A 21,949-nucleotide genomic window follows, 5' to 3' on the forward strand; every position below is an offset into this window, starting at 1 on the left:
TCCAACGTACACTGCCTCTCCTGCTCAATCTGGCCAGAGCTCAACACCAAAATTGCGAACGTCCAGCGATTGCTCCTACACTAAAGGTGCCAGCCCTGAAAGCTCTTGCTGGTCCTCATCTCCCACTGGTAACCTCTCAAATGAACCACAAACACTTGGCCTCTGAACTTGTTTAGCCTACTAAAACTTCCAACGTACACAGCCTCTCCTGCTCAATCTGGCCAAAATTCAACACCGAAATTGCGAAAGTCCAGCGATTGCTCCTACACTAAAGGTGCCAGCCCTGAAAGCTCTTGCTGGTCCTCATCTCCCACTGGTGACCTCTCAAACGAACCACAAACACTTGGCCTCTGAACTTGTTTAGCCTACTAAAACTTCCAACGTACACAGCCTCTCCTGCTCAATCTGGCCAGAGCTCAACACCGAAATTGCGAACGTCCAGGGATTGCTCCTACACTAAAGGTGCCAGCCCTGAAAGCTCTTGCTGGTCCTCATCTCCCACTGGTAACCTCTCAAACGAACCACAAACACTTGGCCTCTGAACTTGTTTAGCCTACTAAAACTTCCAACGTACACAGCCTCTCCTGCTCAATCTGGCCAGAGCTCAACACCGAAATTGCGAACGTCCAGCGATTGCTCCTACAGTAAAGGTGCCAGCCCTGAAAGCTCTTGCTGGTCCTCATCTCCCACTGGTGACCTCTCAAACGAACCACAAACACTTGGCCTCTGAACTTGTTTAGCCTACTAAAACTTCCAACGTACACAGCCTCTCCTGCTCAATCTGGCCAGAGCTCAACACCGAAATTGCGAACGTCCAGGGATTGCTCCTACACTAAAGGTGCCAGCCCTGAAAGCTCTTGCTGGTCCTCATCTCCCACTGGTAACCTCTCAAACGAACCACAAACACTTGGGCTCTGAACTTGTTTAGCCTACTAAAACTTCCAACGTACACAGCCTCTCCTGCTCAATCTGGCCAAAATTCAACACCAAAATTGCGAACGTCCAGCGATTGCTCCTACACTAAAGGTGCCAGCCCTGAAAGCTCTTGCTGGTCCTCATCTCCCACTGGTAACCTCTCAAACGAACCACAAACACTTGGCCTCTGAACTTGTTTAGGCTACTAAAACTTCCAACGTACACAGCCTCTCCTGCTCAATCTGGCCAGAGCTCAACACCAAAATTGCGAACGTCCGGCGATTGCTCCTACACTAAAGGTGCCGGCCCTGAAAGCTCTTGCTGGTCCTCATCTCCCACTGGTAACCTCTCAAACAAACCATAGACACTTGGCCTCTGAACTTGTTTAGCCTACTAAAACTTCCAACGTACACTCCCTCTCCTGCTCAATCTGGCCCGAGCTCAACACCGAAATTGCGAACGTCCAGCGATTGCTCCTACACTAAAGGTGCCAGCCCTGAAAGCTCTTGCTGGTCCTCATCTCCCACTGGTAACCTCTCAAACGAACCACAAACACTTGGCCTCTGAACTTGTTTAGCCTACTAAAACTTCCAACGTGCACTCCTCTCCTGCTCAATCTGGCCAGAGCTCAACACTGAAATTGCGAACGTCCAGCGATTGCTCCTACACTAACGGTGCCAGCCCTGAAAGCTCTTGCTGGTCCTCATCTCCCACTGGTAACCTCTCAAACGAACCACAAACACTTGGCCTCTGAACTTGTTTAGGCTACTAAAACTTCCAACGTACACAGCCTCTCCTGCCTAATCTGGCCAAAATTCAACACCGAAATTGTGAACGTGCAGGGATTGCTCCTACAGTAAAGGTGCCAGCCCTGAAAGCTCTTGCTGGTCCTCATCTCCCACTGGTAACCTCTCAAACGAACCACAAACACTTGGCCTCTGAACTTGTTTAGCCTACTAAAACTTCCAACGTACACAGCCTCTCCTGCTCAATCTGGCCTGAGCTCAACACCAAAATTGCGAACGTCCGGCGCTTGCACCTACACTAAAGGTGCCAGCCCTGAAAGCTCTTGCTGGTCCTCATCTCCCACTGGTAACCTCTCAAACGAACCACAAACACTTGGCCTCTGAACTTGTTTAGCCTACTAAAACTTCCAACGTATACTGCCTCTCCTGCTCAATCTGGCCAGAGCTCAACACCAAAATTGCGAACGTCCAGCGATTGCTCCTACACTAAAGGTGCCAGCCCTGAAAGCTCTTGCTGGTCCTCATCTCCCACTGGTAACCTCTCAAACGAACCACAAACCCTTGGCCTCTGAACTTGTTTAGGCTACTAAAACTTCCAACGTACACAGCCTCTCCTGCTCAATCTGGCCAGAGCTCAACACCGAAATTGCGAACGTCCGGCGCTTGCACCTACACTAAAGGTGCCAGCCCTGAAAGCTCTTGCTGGTCCTCATCTCCCACTGGTAACCTCTCAAACGAACCACAAACACTTGGCCTCTGAACTTGTTTAGGCTACTAAAACTTCCAACGTACACTGCCTCTCCTGCTCAATCTGGCCAGAGCGCAACACCAAAATTGCGAACGTCCAGCGATTGCTCCTACACTAAAGGTGCCAGCCCTGAAAGCTCTTGCTGGTCCTCATCTCCCACTGGTAACCTCTCAAACGAACCACAAACACTTCGCCTCTGAACTTGTTTAGGCTACTAAAACTTCCAACGTACACAGCGTGTCCTGCTCAATCTGGCCAGAGCTCAACACCGAAATTGCGAACGTCCGGCGATTGCTCCTACACTAAAGGTGCCGGCCCTGAAAGCTCTTGCTGGTCCTCATCTCCCACTGGTAACCTCTCAAACGAACCACAAACACTTGGCCTCTGAACTTGTTTAGGCTACTAAAACTTCCAACGTACACAGCCTCTCCTGCTCAATCTGGCCAGAGCTCAACACCGAAATTGCGAACGTCCAGCGATTGCTCCTACACTAAAGGTGCCAGCCCTGAAAGCTCTTGCTGGTCCTCATCTCCCACTGGTAACCTCTCAAACGAACCACAAACACTTGGCCTCTGAACTTGTTTAGCCTACTAAAACTTCCAACGTACACAGCCTCTCCTGCTCAATCTGGCCTGAGCTCAACACCGAAATTGCGAACGTCCAGGGATTGCTCCTACACTAAAGGTGCCAGCCCTGAAAGCTCTTGCTGGTCCTCATCTCCCACTGGTAACCTCTCAAACGAACCACAAACGCTTGGCTCTGAACTTGTTTAGCCTACTAAAACTTCCAACGTACACAGCCTCTCCTGCTCAATCTGGCCAGAGCTCAACACCAAAATTGCGAACGTCCGGCGATTGCTCCTACACTAAAGGTGCCGGCCCTGAAAGCTCTTGCTGGTCCTCATCTCCCACTGGTAACCTCTCAAACGAACCATAGACACTTGGCCTCTGAACTTGTTTAGCCTACTAAAACTTCCAACGTACACTCCCTCTCCTGCTCAATCTGGCCCGAGCTCAACACCGAAATTGCGAACGTCCAGCGATTGCTCCTACACTAAAGGTGCCAGCCCTGAAAGCTCTTGCTGGTCCTCATCTCCCACTGGTAACCTCTCAAACGAACCACAAACACTTGGCCTCTGAACTTGTTTAGGCTACTAAAACTTCCAACGTACACAGCCTCTCCTGCTCAATCTGGCCAGAGCTCAACACCGAAATTGCGAACGTCCAGCGATTGCTCCTACACTAAAGGTGCCAGCCCTGAAAGCTCTTGCTGGTCCTCATCTCCCACTGGTAACCTCTCAAACGAACCACAAACACTTGGCCTCTGAACTTGTTTAGGCTACTAAAACTTCCAACGTACACAGCCTCTCCTGCTCAATCTGGCCAGAGCTCAACACCGAAATTGCGAACGTCCGGCGATTGCTCCTAGACTAAAGGTGCCGGCCCTGAAAGCTCTTGCTGGTCCTCATCTCCCACTGGTAACCTCTCAAACGAACCATAAACACTTGGCCTCTGAACTTGTTTAGCCTACTAAAACTTCCAACGTACACTCCCTCTCCTGCTCAATCTGGCCAGAGCTCAACACCGAAATTGCGAACGTCCAGCGATTGCTCCTACAGTAAAGGTGCCAGCCCTGAAAGCTCTTGCTGGTCCTCATCTCCCACTGGTAACCTCTCAAACGAACCACAAACACTTGGCCTCTGAACTTGTTTAGGCTACTAAAACTTCCAACGTACACAGCCTCTCCTGCCTAATCTGGCCAAAATTCAACACCGAAATTGTGAACGTGCAGGGATTGCTCCTACACTAAAGGTGCCAGCCCTGAAAGCTCTTGCTGGTCCTCATCTCCCACTGGTAACCTCTCAAACGAACCACAAACACTTGGCCTCTGAACTTGTTTAGCCTACTAAAACTTCCAACGTACACAGCCTCTCCTGCTCAATCTGGCCAGAGCTCAACACCGAAATTGCGAACGTCCGGCGATTGCACCTACACTAAAGGTGCCAGCCCTGAAAGCTCTTGCTGGTCCTCATCTCCCACTGGTAACCTCTCAAACGAACCACAAACACTTGGCCTCTGAACTTGTTTAGGCTACTAAAACTTCCAACGTACACAGCCTCTCCTGCTCAATCTGGCCAGAGCTCAACACCAAATTGCGAACGTCCAGCGATTGCTCCTACACTAAAGGTGCCAGCCCTGAAAGCTCTTGCTGGTCCTCATCTCCCACTGGTAACCTCTCAAATGAACCACAAACACTTGGCCTCTGAACTTGTTTAGCCTATAAAAACTTCCAACGTACACAGCCTCTCCTGCTCAATCTGGCCAAAATTCAACACCGAAATTGCGAACGTCCAGCGATTGCTCCTACACTAAAGGTGCCAGCCCTGAAAGCTCTTGCTGGTCCTCATCTCCCACTGGTAACCTCTCAAACGAACCACAAACACTTGGCCTCTGAACTTGTTTAGGCTACTAAAACTTCCAACGTACACAGCGTGTCCTGCTCAATCTGGCCAGAGCTCAACACCGAAATTGCGAACGTCCGGCGATTGCTCCTACACTAAAGGTGCCGGCCCTGAAAGCTCTTGCTGGTCCTCATCTCCCACTGGTAACCTCTCAAACGAACCACAAACACTTGGCCTCTGAACTTGTTTAGCCTACTAAAACTTCCAACGTACACAGCCTCTCCTGCTCAATCTGGCCAGAGCTCAACACCGAAATTGCGAACGTCCAGCGATTGCTCCTACACTAAAGGTGCCAGCCCTGAAAGCTCTTGCTGGTCCTCATCTCCCACTGGTAACCTCTCAAACGAACCACAAACACTTGGCCTCTGAACTTGTTTAGCCTACTAAAACTTCCAACGTACACAGCCTCTCCTGCTCAATCTGGCCACAGCTCAACACCGAAATTGCGAACGTCCAGCGATTGCTCCTACACTAAAGGTGCCAGCCCTGAAAGCTCTTGCTGGTCCTCATCTCCCACTGGTAACCTCTCAAACGAACCACAAACACTTGGCCTCTGAACTTGTTTAGCCTACTAAAACTTCCAACGTACACAGCCTCTCCTGCTCAATCTGGCCAGAGCTCAACACCGAAATTGCGAACGTCCAGCGATTGCTCCTACACTAAAGGTGCCAGCCCTGAAAGCTCTTGCTGGTCCTCATCTCCCACTGGTAACCTCTCAAACGAACCACAAACACTTGGCCTCTGAACTTGTTTAGCCTACTAAAACTTCCAACGTACACAGCCTCTCCTGCTCAATCTGGCCAAAATTCAACACCGAAATTGCGAACGTCCAGCGATTGCTCCTACACTAAAGGTGCCAGCCCTGAAAGCTCTTGCTGGTCCTCATCTCCCACTGGTAACCTCTCAAACGAACCACAAACACTTGGCTCTGAACTTGTTTAGCCTACTAAAACTTCCAACGTACACAGCCTCTCCTGCTCAATCTGGCCAGAGCTCAACACCGAAATTGCGAACGTCCGGCGATTGCTCCTACACTAAAGGTGCCAGCCCTGAAAGCTCTTGCTGGTCCTCATCTCCCACTGGTAACCTCTCAAACGAACCATAAACACTTGGCCTCTGAACTTGTTTAGCCTACTAAAACTTCCAACGTACACTCCCTCTCCTGCTCAATCTGGCCAGAGCTCAACACCGAAATTGCGAACGTCCAGCGATTGCTCCTACAGTAAAGGTGCCAGCCCTGAAAGCTCTTGCTGGTCCTCATCTCCCACTGGTGACCTCTCAAACGAACCACAAACACTTGGCCTCTGAACTTGTTTAGCCTACTAAAACTTCCAACGTGCACTCCTCTCCTGCTCAATCTGGCCAGAGCTCAACACTGAAATTGCGAACGTCCAGCGATTGCTCCTACACTAACGGTGCCAGCCCTGAAAGCTCTTGCTGGTCCTCATCTCCCACTGGTGACCTCTCAAACGAACCACAAACACTTGGCCTCTGAACTTGTTTAGGCTACTAAAACTTCCAACGTACACAGCGTGTCCTGCTCAATCTGGCCAGAGCTCAACACCGAAATTGCGAACGTCCAGCAATTGCTCCTACACTAAAGGTGCCAGCCCTGAAAGCTCTTGCTGGTCCTCATCTCCCACTGGTAACCTCTCAAACGAACCACAAACACTTGGGCTCTGAACTTGTTTAGCCTACTAAAACTTCCAACGTACACAGCCTCTCCTGCTCAATCTGGCCAGAGCTCAACACCAAAATTGCGAACGTCCAGCAATTGCTCCTACACTAAAGGTGCCAGCCCTGAAAGCTCTTGCTGGTCCTCATCTCCCACTGGTAACCTCTCAAACGAACCACAAACACTTGGCCTCTGAACTTGTTTAGCCTACTAAAACTTCCAACGTACACTCCCTCTCCTGCTCAATCTGGCCAGAGCTCAACACCGAAATTGCGAACGTCCAGCGATTGCTCCTACACTAAAGGTGCCAGCCCTGAAAGCTCTTGCTGGTCCTCATCTCCCACTGGTAACCTCTCAAACGAACCACAAACACTTGGCCTCTGAACTTGTTTAGGCTACTAAAACTTCCAATGTACACTCCCTCTCCTGCTCAATCTGGCCAGAGCTCAACACCGAAATTGCGAACGTCCAGCGATTGCTCCTACAGTAAAGGTGCCAGCCCTGAAAGCTCTTGCTGGTCCTCATCTCCCACTGGTAACCTCTCAAACGAACCACAAACACTTGGCCTCTGAACTTGTTTAGGCTACTAAAACTTCCAATGTACACTCCCTCTCCTGCTCAATCTGGCCAGAGCTCAACACCGAAATTGCGAACGTCCAGCGATTGCTCCTACACTAAAGGTGCCAGCCCTGAAAGCTCTTGCTGGTCCTCATCTTCCACTGGTAACCTCTCAAACGAACCACAAACACTTGGCCTCTGAACTTGTTTAGGCTACTAAAACTTCCAACGTACACAGCCTCTCCTGCTCAATCTGGCCAGAGCTCAACACCGAAATTGCGAACGTCCAGGGATTGCTCCTACACTAAAGGTGCCAGCCCTGAAAGCTCTTGCTGGTCCTCATCTCCCACTGGTAACCTCTCAAACGAACCACAAACACTTGGCCTCTGAACTTGTTTAGCCTACTAAAACTTCCAACGTACACAGCCTCTCCTGCTCAATCTGGCCAGAGCTCAACACCGAAATTGCGAACGTCCGGCGATTGCTCCTACACTAAAGGTGCCAGCCCTGAAAGCTCTTGCTGGTCCTCATCTCCCACTGGTAACCTCTCAAACGAACCACAAACACTTGGCCTCTGAACTTGTTTAGCCTACTAAAACTTCCAACGTACACTCCCTCTCCTGCTCAATCTGGCCAGAGCTCAACACCGAAATTGCGAACGTCCAGCGATTGCTCCTACAGTAAAGGTGCCAGCCCTGAAAGCTCTTGCTGGTCCTCATCTCCCACTGGTGACCTCTCAAACGAACCACAAACACTTGGCCTCTGAACTTGTTTAGCCTACTAAAACTTCCAACGTACACTCCCTCTCCTGCTCAATCTGGCCAGAGCTCAACACTGAAATTGCGAACGTCCAGCGATTGCTCCTACACTAACGGTGCCAGCCCTGAAAGCTCTTGCTGGTCCTCATCTCCCACTGGTGACCTCTCAAACGAACCACAAACACTTGGCCTCTGAACTTGTTTAGGCTACTAAAATTTCCAACGTACACAGCGTGTCCTGCTCCATCTGGCCAGAGCTCAACACCGAAATTGCGAACGTCCAGCGATTGCTCCTACACTAAAGGTGCCAGCCCTGAAAGCTCTTGCTGGTCCTCATCTCCCACTGGTAACCTCTCAAACGAACCACAAACACTTGGGCTCTGAACTTGTTTAGCCTACTAAAACTTCCAACGTACACAACCTCTCCTGCTCAATCTGGCCAGAGCTCAACACCGAAATTGCGAACGTCCAGCGATTGCTCCTACACTAAAGGTGCCAGCCCTGAAAGCTCTTGCTGGTCCTCATCTCCCACTGGTAACCTCTCAAACGAACCACAAACACTTGGCCTCTGAACTTGTTTAGGCCACTAAAACTTCCAACGTACACAGCCTCTCCTGCTCAATCTGGCCAGAGCTCAACACCGAAATTGCGAACGTCCAGCGATTGCTCCTACACTAAAGGTGCCAGCCCTGAAAGCTCTTGCTGGTCCTCATCTCCCACTGGTGACCTCTCAAACGAACCACAAACACTTGGCCTCTGAACTTGTTTAGGCTACTAAAACTTCCAACGTACACAGCCTCTCCTGCTCAATCTGCCCAAAATTCACCAACGAAATTGCGAACGTCCGGCGATTGCTCCTACACTAAAGGTGCCAGCCCTGAAAGCTCTTGCTGGTCCTCATCTCCCACTGGTAACCTCTCAAACGAACCACAAACACTTGGCCTCTGAACTTGTTTAGGCTACTAAAACTTCCAACGTACACAGCCTCTCCTGCTCAATCTGGCCAGAGCTCAACACCGAAATTGCGAACGTCCAGCGATTGCTCCTACACTAAAGGTGCCAGCCCTGAAAGCTCTTGCTGGTCCTCATCTCCCACTGGTAACCTCTCAAACGAACCACAAACACTTGGCCTCTGAACTTGTTTAGCCTACTAAAACTTCCAACGTACACAGCCTCTCCTGCTCAATCTGTCCGGAGCTCAACACCGAAATTGCGAACGTCCGGCGATTGCTCCTACACTAAAGGTGCCGGCCCTGAAAGCTCTTGCTGGTCCTCATCTCCCACTGGTAACCTCTCAAACGAACCACAAACACTTGGCCTCTGAACTTGTTTAGCCTACTAAAACTTCCAACGTACACTCCCTCTCCTGCTCAATCTGGCCAGAGCTCAACACCGAAATTGCGAACGTCCAGCGATTGCTCCTACACTAAAGGTGCCAGCCCTGAAAGCTCTTGCTGGTCCTCATCTCCCACTGGTAACCTCTCAAACGAACCACAAACACTTGGCCTCTGAACTTGTTTAGCCTACTAAAACTTCCAACGTACACTCCCTCTCCTGCCTAATCTGGCCAAAATTCAACACCGAAATTGTGAACGTCCAGGGATTGCTCCTACACTAAAGGTGCCAGCCCTGAAAGCTCTTGCTGGTCCTCATCTCCCACTGGTAACCTCTCAAACGAACCACAAACACTTGGCCTCTGAACTTGTTTAGGCTACTAAAACTTCCAACGTACACTCCCTCTCCTGCTCAATCTGGCCAGATCTGAACACCGAAATTGCGAACGTCCAGCGATTGCTCCTACAGTAATGGTCCCAGCCCTGAAAGCTCTTGCTGGTCCTCATCTCCCACTGGTAACCTCTCAAACGAACCACAAACACTTGGCCTCTGAACTTGTTTAGGCCACTAAAACTTCCAACGTACACAGCCTCTCCTGCTCAATCTGGCCAGATCTGAACACCGAAATTGCGAACGTCCAGCGATTGCTCCTACACTAAAGGTGCCAGCCCTGAAAGCTCTTGCTGGTCCTCATCTCCCACTGGTAACCTCTCAAACGGACCACAAACACTTGGCCTCTGAACTTGTTTAGCCTACCAAAACTTCCAACGTACACTCCCTCTCCTGCTCAATCTGGCCAGAGCTCAACACCGAAATTGCGAACGTCCAGCGATTGCTCCTACACTAAAGGTGCCAGCCCTGAAAGCTCTTGCTGGTCCTCATCTCCCACTGGTAACCTCTCAAACGAACCACAAACACTTGGCCTCTGAACTTGTTTAGCCTACTAAAACTTCCAACGTACACAGCCTCCCCTGCTCAATCTGCCCAAAATTCACCAACGAAATTGCGAACGTCCAGCGATTGCTCCTACAGTAAAGGTGCCAGCCCTGAAAGCTCTTGCTGGTCCTCATCTCCCACTGGTAACCTCTCAAACGAACCACAAACACTTGGGCTCTGAACTTGTTTAGGCTACTAAAACTTCCAACGTACACAGCCTCTCCTGCTCAATCTGGCCAAAATTCACCACGAAATTGCGAACGTCCAGCGATTGCTCCTACACTAAAGGTGCCAGCCCTGAAAGCTCTTGCTGGTCCTCATCTCCCACTGGTAACCTCTCAAACGAACCACAAACACTTGGCCTCTGAACTTGTTTAGCCTACTAAAACTTCTAACGTACACTCCCTCTCCTGCTCAATCTGGGCAGAGCTCAACACCGAAATTGTGAACGTCCAGGGATTGCTCCTACACTAAAGGTGCCAGCCCTGAAAGCTCTTGCTGGTCCTCATCTCCCACTGGTAACCTCTCAAACGAACCACAAACACTTGGCCTCTGAACTTGTTTAGGCTACTAAAACTTCCAACGTACACTCCCTCTCCTGCTCAATCTGGCCAGATCTGAACACCGAAATTGCGAACGTCCAGCGATTGCTCCTACAGTAAAGGTGCCAGCCCTGAAAGCTCTTGCTGGTCCTCATCTCCCACTGGTAACCTCTCAAACGAACCACAAACACTTGGCCTCTGAACTTGTTTAGGCCACTAAAACTTCCAACGTACACAGCCTCTCCTGCTCAATCTGGCCAGATCTGAACACCGAAATTGCGAACGTCCAGCGATTGCTCCTACACTAAAGGTGCCAGCCCTGAAAGCTCTTGCTGGTCCTCATCTCCCACTGGTAACCTCTCAAACGGACCACAAACACTTGGCCTCTGAACTTGTTTAGCCTACCAAAACTTCCAACGTACACTCCCTCTCCTGCTCAATCTGGCCAGAGCTCAACACCGAAATTGCGAACGTCCAGCGATTGCTCCTACACTAAAGGTGCCAGCCCTGAAAGCTCTTGCTGGTCCTCATCTCCCACTGGTGACCTCTCAAACGAACCACAAACACTTGGCCTCTGAACTTGTTTAGCCTACTAAAACTTCCAACGTACACTCCCTCTCCTGCTCAATCTGGCCAGAGCTCAACACCGAAATTGCGAACGTCCAGCAATTGCTCCTACACTAAAGGTGCCAGCCCTGAAAGCTCTTGCTGGTCCTCATCTCCCACTGGTAACCTCTCAAACGAACCACAAACACTTGGCCTCTGAACTTGTTTAGCCTACTAAAACTTCCAACGTACACAGCCTCTCCTGCTCAATCTGGCCAGAGCTCAACACCGAAATTGCGAACGTCCAGCAATTGCTCCTACACTAAAGGTGCCAGCCCTGAAAGCTCTTGCTGGTCCTCATCTCCCACTGGTAACCTCTCAAACGAACCACAAACACTTGGCCTCTGAACTTCTTTAGCCTACCAAAACTTCCAACGTACACTCCCTCTCCTGCTCAATCTGGCCACAGCTCAACACCGAAATTGCGAACGTCCAGCGATTGCTCCTACACTAAAGGTGCCAGCCCTGAAAGCTCTTGCTGGTCCTCATCTCCCACTGGTAACCTCTCAAACGAACCACAAACACTTGGCCTCTGAACTTGTTTAGCCTACTAAAACTTCCAACGTACACAGCCTCTCCTGCTCAATCTGGCCACAGCGCAACACCGAAATTGCGAACGTCCAGCGATTGCTCCTACACTAAAGGTGCCAGCCCTGAAAGCTCTTGCTGGTCCTCATCTCCCACTGGTAACCTCTCAAACGAACCACAAACACTTGGCCTCTGAACTTGTTTAGCCTACTAAAACTTCCAACGTACACAGCCTCTCCTGCTCAATCTGGCCAGAGCTCAACACCGAAATTGCGAACGTCCAGCGATTGCTCCTACACTAAAGGTGCCAGCCCTGAAAGCTCTTGCTGGTCCTCATCTCCCACTGGTAACCTCTCAAACGAACCACAAACACTTGGCCTCTGAACTTGTTTAGCCTACCAAAACTTCCAACGTACACTCCCTCTCCTGCTCAATCTGGCCAGAGCTCAACACCGAAATTGCGAACGTCCAGCGATTGCTCCTACACTAAAGGTGCCAGCCCTGAAAGCTCTTGCTGGTCCTCATCTCCCACTGGTAACCTCTCAAACGAACCACAAACACTTGGCCTCTGAACTTGTTCAGACACTCAAAGGTCCAGACCTATCATCGCTTCCTTTCGCTAACTCACATCAGAGTTCAACACCGAAATTGCGAACGTCCAGCGATTGCTCCTACACTAAAGGTGCCAGCCCTGAAAGCTCTTGCTGGTCCTCATCTCCCACTGGTAACCTCTCAAACGAACCACAAACACTTGGCCTCTGAACTTGTTTAGGCTACTAAAACTTCCAACGTACACTCCCTCTCCTGCTCAATCTGGCCAGATCTGAACACCGAAATTGCGAACGTCCAGCGATTGCTCCTACAGTAAAGGTGCCAGCCCTGAAAGCTCTTGCTGGTCCTCATCTCCCACTGGTAACCTCTCAAACGAACCACAAACACTTGGCCTCTGAACTTGTTTAGGCCACTAAAACTTCCAACGTACACAGCCTCTCCTGCTCAATCTGGCCAGATCTGAACACCGAAATTGCGAACGTCCAGCGATTGCTCCTACACTAAAGGTGCCAGCCCTGAAAGCTCTTGCTGGTCCTCATCTCCCACTGGTAACCTCTCAAACGGACCACAAACACTTGGCCTCTGAACTTGTTTAGCCTACCAAAACTTCCAACGTACACTCCCTCTCCTGCTCATTCTGGCCAGAGCTCAACACCAAAATTGCGAACGTCCAGCGATTGCTCCTACACTAAAGGTGCCAGCCCTGAAAGCTCTTGCTGGTCCTCATCTCCCACTGGTGACCTCTCAAACGAACCACAAACACTTGGCCTCTGAACTTGTTTAGCCTACTAAAACTTCCAACGTACACTCCCTCTCCTGCTCAATCTGGCCAGAGCTCAACACCGAAATTGCGAACGTCCAGCAATTGCTCCTACACTAAAGGTGCCAGCCCTGAAAGCTCTTGCTGGTCCTCATCTCCCACTGGTAACCTCTCAAACGAACCACAAACACTTGGCCTCTGAACTTGTTTAGCCTACTAAAACTTCCAACGTACACAGCCTCTCCTGCTCAATCTGGCCAGAGCTCAACACCGAAATTGCGAACGTCCAGCAATTGCTCCTACACTAAAGGTGCCAGCCCTGAAAGCTCTTGCTGGTCCTCATCTCCCACTGGTAACCTCTCAAACGAACCACAAACACTTGGCCTCTGAACTTGTTTAGCCTACTAAAACTTCCAACGTACACAGCCTCTCCTGCTCAATCTGGCCACAGCTCAACACCGAAATTGCGAACGTCCAGCGATTGCTCCTACACTAAAGGTGCCAGCCCTGAAAGCTCTTGCTGGTCCTCATCTCCCACTGGTAACCTCTCAAACAAACCACAAACACTTGGCCTCTGAACTTGTTTAGGCTACTAAAACTTCCAACGTACACAGCCTCTCCTGCTCAATCTGGCCAGAGCTCAACACCGAAATTGCGAACGTCCAGCGATTGCTCCTACACTAAAGGTGCCAGCCCTGAAAGCTCTTGCTGGTCCTCATCTCCCACTGGTAACCTCTCAAACGAACCACAAACACTTGGCCTCTGAACTTGTTTAGCCTACCAAAACTTCCAACGTACACTCCCTCTCCTGCTCAATCTGGCCAGAGCTCAACACCGAAATTGCGAACGTCCAGCGATTGCTCCTACACTAAAGGTGCCAGCCCTGAAAGCTCTTGCTGGTCCTCATCTCCCACTGGTAACCTCTCAAACGAACCACAAACACTTGGCCTCTGAACTTGTTCAGACACTCAAAGGTCCAGACCTATCATCGCTTCCTTTCGCTAACTCACATCAGAGTTCAACACCGAAATTGCGAACGTCCAGCGATTGCTCCTACACTAAAGGTGCCAGCCCTGAAAGCTCTTGCTGGTCCTCATCTCCCACTGGTAACCTCTCAAACGAACCACAAACCCTTGGCCTCTGAACTTGTTTAGGCTACTAAAACTTCCAACGTACACAGCCTCTCCTGCTCAATCTGGCCAGAGCTCAACACCGAAATTGCGAACGTCCGGCGATTGCTCCTACACTAAAGGTGCCAGCCCTGAAAGCTCTTGCTGGTCCTCATCTCCCACTGGTAACCTCTCAAACGAACCACAAACACTTGGCCTCTAAACTTGTTTAGCCTACTAAAACTTCCAACGTACACTACGTCTCCTGCTGAATCTGTCCAGAGCTCAACACCGAAATTGCGAACGTCCAGCGATTGCTCCTACACTTAAGGTGCCAGCCCTGAAAGCTCTTGCTGGTCCTCACCTCCCACTGGTAACCTCTCAAACGAACCACAAACACTTGGCCTCTGAACTTGTTTAGGCTAGTAAAACTTCCAACGTACACAGCCTCTCCTGCTCAATCTGGCCAGAGCTCAACACCGAAATTGCGAACGTCCGGCGATTGCTACTACACTAAAGGTGCCAGCCCTGAAAGCTCTTGCTGGTCCTCATCTCCCACTGGTAACCTCTCAAACGAACCACAAACACTTGGCTTCTGAACTTGTTTAGACACTCAAAGGTCCAGACATATCATCGCTTCCTTTCGCTAACTCACATCAGAGTTCAACACCGAAATTGCGAACGTCCAGCGATTGCTCCTACACTAAAGGTGCCAGCCCTGAAAGCTCTTGCTGGTCCTCATCTCCCACTGGTAACCTCTCAAACGAACTACAAACACTTGGCCTCTGAACTTGTTTAGCCTACTAAAACTTCCAACGTACACAGCCTCTCCTGCTCAATCTGGCCAGAGCTCAACACCGAAATTGCGAACGTCCGGCGATTGCACCTACACTAAAGGTGCCAGCCCTGAAAGCTCTTGCTGGTCCTCATCTCCCACTGGTAACCTCTCAAACGAACCACAAACACTTGGCCTCTGAACTTGTTTAGCCTACTAAAACTTCCAACGTACACAGCCTCTCCTGCTCAATCTGGCCACAGCTCAACACCGAAATTGCGAACGTCCAGCGATTGCTCCTACACTAAAGGTGCCAGCCCTGAAAGCTCTTGCTGGTCCTCATCTCCCACTGGTAACCTCTCAAACGAACCACAAACACTTGGCCTCTGAACTTGTTTAGGCTACTAAAACTTCCAACGTACACAGCGTGTCCTGCTCAATCTGGCCAGAGCTCAACACCGAAATTGCGAACGTCCAGCGATTGCTCCTACACTAAAGGTGCCAGCCCTGAAAGCTCTTGCTGGTCCTCATCTCCCACTGGTAACCTCTCAAACGAACCACAAACACTTGGCCTCTGAACTTGTTTAGCCTACCAAAACTTCCAACGTACACTCCCTCTCCTGCTCAATCTGGCCAGAGCTCAACACCGAAATTGCGAACGTCCAGCGATTGCTCCTACACTAAAGGTGCCAGCCCTGAAAGCTCTTGCTGGTCCTCATCTCCCACTGGTAACCTCTCAAACGAACCACAAACACTTGGCCTCTGAACTTGTTTAGCCTACTAAAACTTCCAACGTACACAGCCTCTCCTGCTCAATCTGGCCAGAGCTCAACACCGAAATTGCGAACGTCCGGCGATTGCTCCTACACTAAAGGTGCCAGCCCTGAAAGCTCTTGCTGGTCCTCATCTCCCACTGGTAACCTCTCAAACGAACCACAAACACTTGGCCTCTGAACTTGTTTAGCCTACTAAAACTTCCAACGTACACTACGTCTCCTGCTGAATCTGTCCAGAGCTCAACACCAAAATTGCGAACGTCCAGCGATTGCTCCTACACTAAAGGTGCCAGCCCTGAAAGCTCTTGCTGGTCCTCACCTCCCACTGGTAACCTCTCAAACGAACCACAAACACTTGGCCTCTGAACTTGTTTAGGCTAGTAAAACTTCCAACGTACACAGCCTCTCCTGCTCAATCTGGCCAGAGCTCAACACCGAAATTGCGAACGTCCAGCGATTGCTACTACACTAAAGGTGCCAGCCCTGAAAGCTCTTGCTGGTCCTCATCTCCCACTGGTAACCTCTCAAACGAACCACAAACACTTGCCTTCTGAACTTGTTTAGACACTCAAAGGTCCAGACATATCATCGCTTCCTTTCGCTAACTCACATCAGAGTTCAACACCGAAATTGCGAACGTCCAGCGATTGCTCCTACACTAAAGGTGCCAGCCCTGAAAGCTCTTGCTGGTCCTCATCTCCCACTGGTAACCTCTCAAACGAACTACAAACACTTGGGCTCTGAACTTGTTTAGGCTACTAAAACTTCCAACGTACACAGCCTCTCCTGCTCAATCTGGCCAGAGCTCAACACCGAAATTGCGAACGTCCAGCGATTGCTCCTACAGTAAAGGTGCCAGCCCTGAAAGCTCTTGCTGGTCCTCATCTCCCACTGGTCACCTCTAAAACGAACCACAAACACTTGGCCTCTGAACTTGTTTAGGCTACTAAAAGTTCCAACGTACACTACGTCTCCTGCTGAATCTGTCCGGAGCTCAACACCGAAATTGTGAACGTCCAGCGATTGCTCCTACACTAAAGGTGCCAGCCCTGAAAGCTCTTGCTGGTCCTCATCTCCCACTGGTCACCCCTAAAAAGAACCACAAACACTTGGGCTCTGAACTTGTTTCCACACTCAAAGGTCCAGACGTATCATCGCTTCATCTCGCTAATTCACGTCAGAGCTCCACACCGAAATTGCGAACGTCCAGCGATTGCTCCTACACTAAAGGTGCCAGCCCTGAAAGCTGTTGCTGGTCCTCATCTCCCACTGGTAACCTCTAAAACGAACCACAAACACTTGGGCTCTGAATTTGTTTATACTCTTAAAAGTCCAGATGTATCATCACTTACTTGAGTTCTGACGTGAATTAGCGAGGGCTGGCAGCATTCCTCTAAACATGTTCAAAGCCCAAGTGTTTGTGTTTCATTTTAGACCTGACCAGTGGGAGATCAGGAGCAGCAACAGCTCTCAGGGCTGGCACCTTTAGTGTAGGAGCAATTGCTGGACGTTCGCAATTTCGGTGTTGAGCTCTGGCCAGATTGAGCAGGAGAGGCTGTGTACGTTGGAAGATTTAGTAGCCTAAACAAGTACAGAGCCCAAGTGTTTGGGGTTCGTTTGAGAGGTCACCAGTGGGAGATGAGGACCAGCAAGAGCTTTCAGGGCTGGCACCTTTAGTGTAGGAGCAATCGCTGGACGTTCGCATTTTCGGTGTTGAGCTCTGATGTGAATTAGCGAGACGAAGCCATGATACTTCTGGACCTTTGAGTGTCTAAACAAGTTCAGAGCCCAAGTGTTTGTGGTTCGTTTTAGAGGTGACCAGTGGGAGATGAGGACCAGCAACATCTTTCAGGGCTGGCACCTTTAGTGTAGGCGCAATCGCTGGACGTTCGCAATTTCGGTGTTGAGCTCTGGCCAGATTGAGCAGGAGACGTAGCGTACGTTGGACGTTTTAGTAGCCTAAACAAGTTCAGAGGCCAAGTGTTTGTGGTTCGTTTGAGAGGTTACCAGTGGGAGATGAGGACCAGCAAGAGCTTTCAGGGCTGGCTCCTTTAGTGTAGGAGCAATCGCTGGACGTTCGCCATTTCGGTGTTGAGTTCTGACGTGAATTAGCGAGAGGAAGCGATGATACGTCTGGACGTTTGAGTGTGTAAAGAAGTTCAGAGACCAAGTGTTTGTGGTTCGTTTTAGAGGTGACCAGTGGGAGAGGAGGACCAGCAAGAGCTTTCAGGGCTGGCACCTTTAGTGTAGGAGCAGTCGGTGGACGTTCGCAATTTCGGTGTTGAGCTCTGGCCAGATTGAGCAGGAGAGGGAGTGTACGTTGGAAGTTTTAGTAGGCTAAACAAGTTCAGAGGCCAAGTGTTTGTGGTTCGTTTGAGAGGTTACCAGTGGGAGATGAGGACCAGCAAGAGCTTTCAGGGCTGGCACCATTATTGTAGGAGCAATCGCTGGACGTTCGCAATTTCGGTGTTGAGCTCTGGCCAGATTGAGCAGGAGACGTAGTGTGTTGGAGAGGGAGAACCACCCGGAGTAACGATGAAATCTCAATATGAGTATAGTCATTCTCCCCTTTATTCAAGCTTACAGGGTATATATAGACAGATGCCAAGAACACGCATCCGCAACAGTTGTATAATTGGCTTACAGCCTCTGTTCACGCACCAGGGCGGCGAGTGTGATTGGTACAGTGCTCTTGTGCACGCACAGGAGCACTTCTCCTCTTCGTGGATGTAGCTCCTTCTTGTTTACCATTCCGCTGTCTCTTATCACAACAGGCTTTCAAGGACAGTTAGCGGTTCCCTCTGAGCCTTTCCTCTCATCAGAGACTGAGTTGCTCATGGGAATCAGATCGTGTCCCTTGTTACTAAGCCATTCCTCCACAATTCCCCCTTCTTGTTTTTGAGCAATTCAGGCTTGATGAGTGAGCTGCAAAATCAACCTTTTTATACCAGATACAGCACAGCTTAAGCATACTAAAACAGTGATTAACAAATCAGCGCACTTTGATTTAGTTTGTTCCCATTCATGCACAACCAAATGACCGTACTAACCAAATGATCAATACAAATCATGCAACGTAGTAACCAAGTGATTAATTCAAATCATACATGCAATTGTATGTCACCAGGCGGGGTTCTCACGAACCACAAGTTATGAGCAGCTTCAAATAACCGGTCCCTAACAAAAATGAATGCCTTATTCTTACCACAGGTCCTTGTCTGTCCCCACGAGGATCCGCTGAATCCGTGAGTCCCTCCAGAGAAATCTCCGGGGCCGCCCTAGAGAGTCGCCGATTCAGAGGTTCCTGCAGCCAGAGATTGTCCCATCTAAAACTGAAACAACAAAGTCCGTACCGAGCCCGCGATCAGGACGGTTTTCCGAGATGAATAACTTAATAACAACTAGTTTGTTATTAAGCAGGCATTCTTTAATACAGCGCTGGGCAGCACTGGGGATTTGTCCACCATGACCGCTCCAACGGGTTAGCAAAACACCTCAGTTCATATACAGAAAAATCATACATATTCATCAGAATTCTAAAAAGGGCGGTCTTATGTGGATGAGTTCCTGGAACTCTTTTGCTACCAGATCCATGTATACCATAACCAAGACTGCTGGAGCAGTCTGTCAGAGTTGGCTTCAAGCTCGAGGCCTGTTGCTACCACGATGCGAGAAGCCTTGCGAATTGATTTGGTATTGACCTTCTAAGTAGTCATGATACCAATGTCCTGCTAATCCTCAACAACGAAATTCTTGTTGTCCGCAGGTGGCACAGTGCACGTATTCAGTTGTCATTCAACTGGACGGGGTCAATCGAAGGAGGAGGTTCCTTCGGCTTCTCCAATATCGTGACCGTGTCCAAACATCGCGCATGATACCATGCATGTCGAAATGATTAAACACTTGAAGGTTTGGTATTAACATCCCAGGCGTACAGTGCCCAGTCCAGTTGCCAGGCAACTGCTTTCTGGCTATCAAATCACCACACAGCCACCATAGGCCTGGGTGTAAGTCACAGGTGACGTTGATTGCGAGGCTTTCATTCTGTCTAGTGAGAACATAGAGAAAGTTGGTCCACTGTGGGAGATTTATACCTGACATGTTGTTTTGTGGGCCTTGTCTAAGTGTGTTAAATGGACCATATTTCAACTGCACTCACGTCCAATCTTCCTTCAAGGTATTAAAAATCCCATAAAAGGGTGAGGACGTTCCGTTCCAGGTTACTGCTTCGTTATCATAAGTATAATTGATATTGTATGCACTCCAATTTGTTATCGGAATACCAATTAGGGGGTTCTGATATTGATCAACCGTACCACAAACCCAACATTCTTTCAACCCGGTAATACTTACAGCCTTTTGGAGTAAGGTGATAAACGAATTACCATAAAAGGCGGTAAGGCTGCTGCTGGTTAGTATTAGTGCGATTATTAGTAATAGTCACTGTTTCAAATTTAATTGTTAGTAGCTTTAGTAAGTAATTAAGGGGTTCTTAACTATGTTTTAGTACGATTTATATATGCAATTATGTATTAGTCGGTGAGTCTTGATCAGTACGCTGCTCTTCAGAGCGTAACGCTGGCTTCACAGCTCGGCTGGGAACCCACACTGGACCTTGATCTGTGGAGACACACATATAACCTCGACCATTGAAAATAACTGACACAGGTCCTTTCCAAATTCCAGAGATTGGATCTTTATATAACACTTTAAGTTGCGGGAGCGTTGTTGTATTGTTAAATTTAAGATTTTGATGGTGAATTATCACCGGTGGTTCCTCTCGATCACCCATTAGGCATAGAAAGTTTAATGTAAAGAGGACACGATGCAACCATTGCCGGGGATCGTCCTCAACTCCCTTTTGTTTAGCTAGGTAGTCCTTCAGTATTTGATGAGTGCGCTCTATTAAGCCCTGTCCCGTTGGCGAGTGTGGGATTCCTGTTACGTGATCAACCCCCCATCTTAATAAAAAGGCTCTGAATTTTTGACTAACATAAGCAGGTCCGTTATCTGTTTTAATGCGTTCAGGCACTCCTAAAACTGCAAAGCAAGCGAGCAAATGTTTGCACACGTGATATGCTTTTTCCCCAGACTGTGCAGTGGCCCAAATCATCTTAGAAAAGGTGTCTATAGTAACATGTACATATTTTAGGCGACCAAATTCTGGGACATGAGTAACATCCATTTGCCATAGTTCTAATGCTTTTAAGCCTTTGGGATTCACTCCTAATCCAATTCCTGGGCCATGGTTTCCACATCTTGGACAGGCCTGGATGATGCCCCGAGCCTCGTTTTCTGTTAGACCGAACTGTCTTTTTAGACCCTTCGCGTTTTGATGAAAGTTTTCGTGACTTTGCCTAGCTTGTTGAAATTTATCTATAGGAGGTACACGACACACCGGACTAACCAGGCGATCCGCAAGCTGATTGCCCTGGCCTAGTCCAATGTTTAGCTGATGGCTACGGATATGGATGATACAGCAGGCAGCTGTCCTTTGGTCTAGGACAGAGCGTAATCGAATAAATAACTTCCCCAATCTAGGATTAGTTGTCTCCCTCAACAAAGCATCTTCTAGACGTGGTACCATTCCTGCTACATATAAGGAGTCTGTTACCACATTCAAGGGAGTGCTCAACCAATTGTCCAGGGCCCAAATGACTGCCGTGAGCTCCAACATTTGGAGGGAATCTTGGGGCTGTCCTCTATGATGTGTTGACACCACTTATCCTTTTCCTGCCAGACACAGGCGGCACGCCTGGAGCGTTTGCCTGCATCTGTGTACACCGTGAGACCATCTGGCAATGGATCTCTTTGTACCTTGGGTCTTTCTAGCCACTGATTCCTTTTTAAAACTTGCCATAATTTCCCTGCTGGTTGTTGCGAGTGCACTTTCCCGCTATAACCTAACAAGGCCTGTTGTATGGCAGCGTCACGACACAGCCACCATTCTAAATCAGCGGCGTTGGCCGGTATGCTGATATCGTCTGGCTCTTTACCACTGATTTCAACAATTCCTGACCTCCCTTTTCGTATTAGTTCTCCTATTGCTTCCGTTCGCATCTGAATGCTTGTTTTTGGCTGTACACTTAGGAACACCCACTCCAAGATGTTAAAAACTGTTTCTTTTGTGGCTTTTCCGTCACATTTGTCAGTGGCATCCTCAAAAGAG

This window comes from Gavia stellata, unplaced genomic scaffold (genome assembly GCF_030936135.1).
Source record: "Gavia stellata isolate bGavSte3 unplaced genomic scaffold, bGavSte3.hap2 HAP2_SCAFFOLD_53, whole genome shotgun sequence".
In the NCBI taxonomy this organism is placed as follows: domain Eukaryota; kingdom Metazoa; phylum Chordata; class Aves; order Gaviiformes; family Gaviidae; genus Gavia; species Gavia stellata.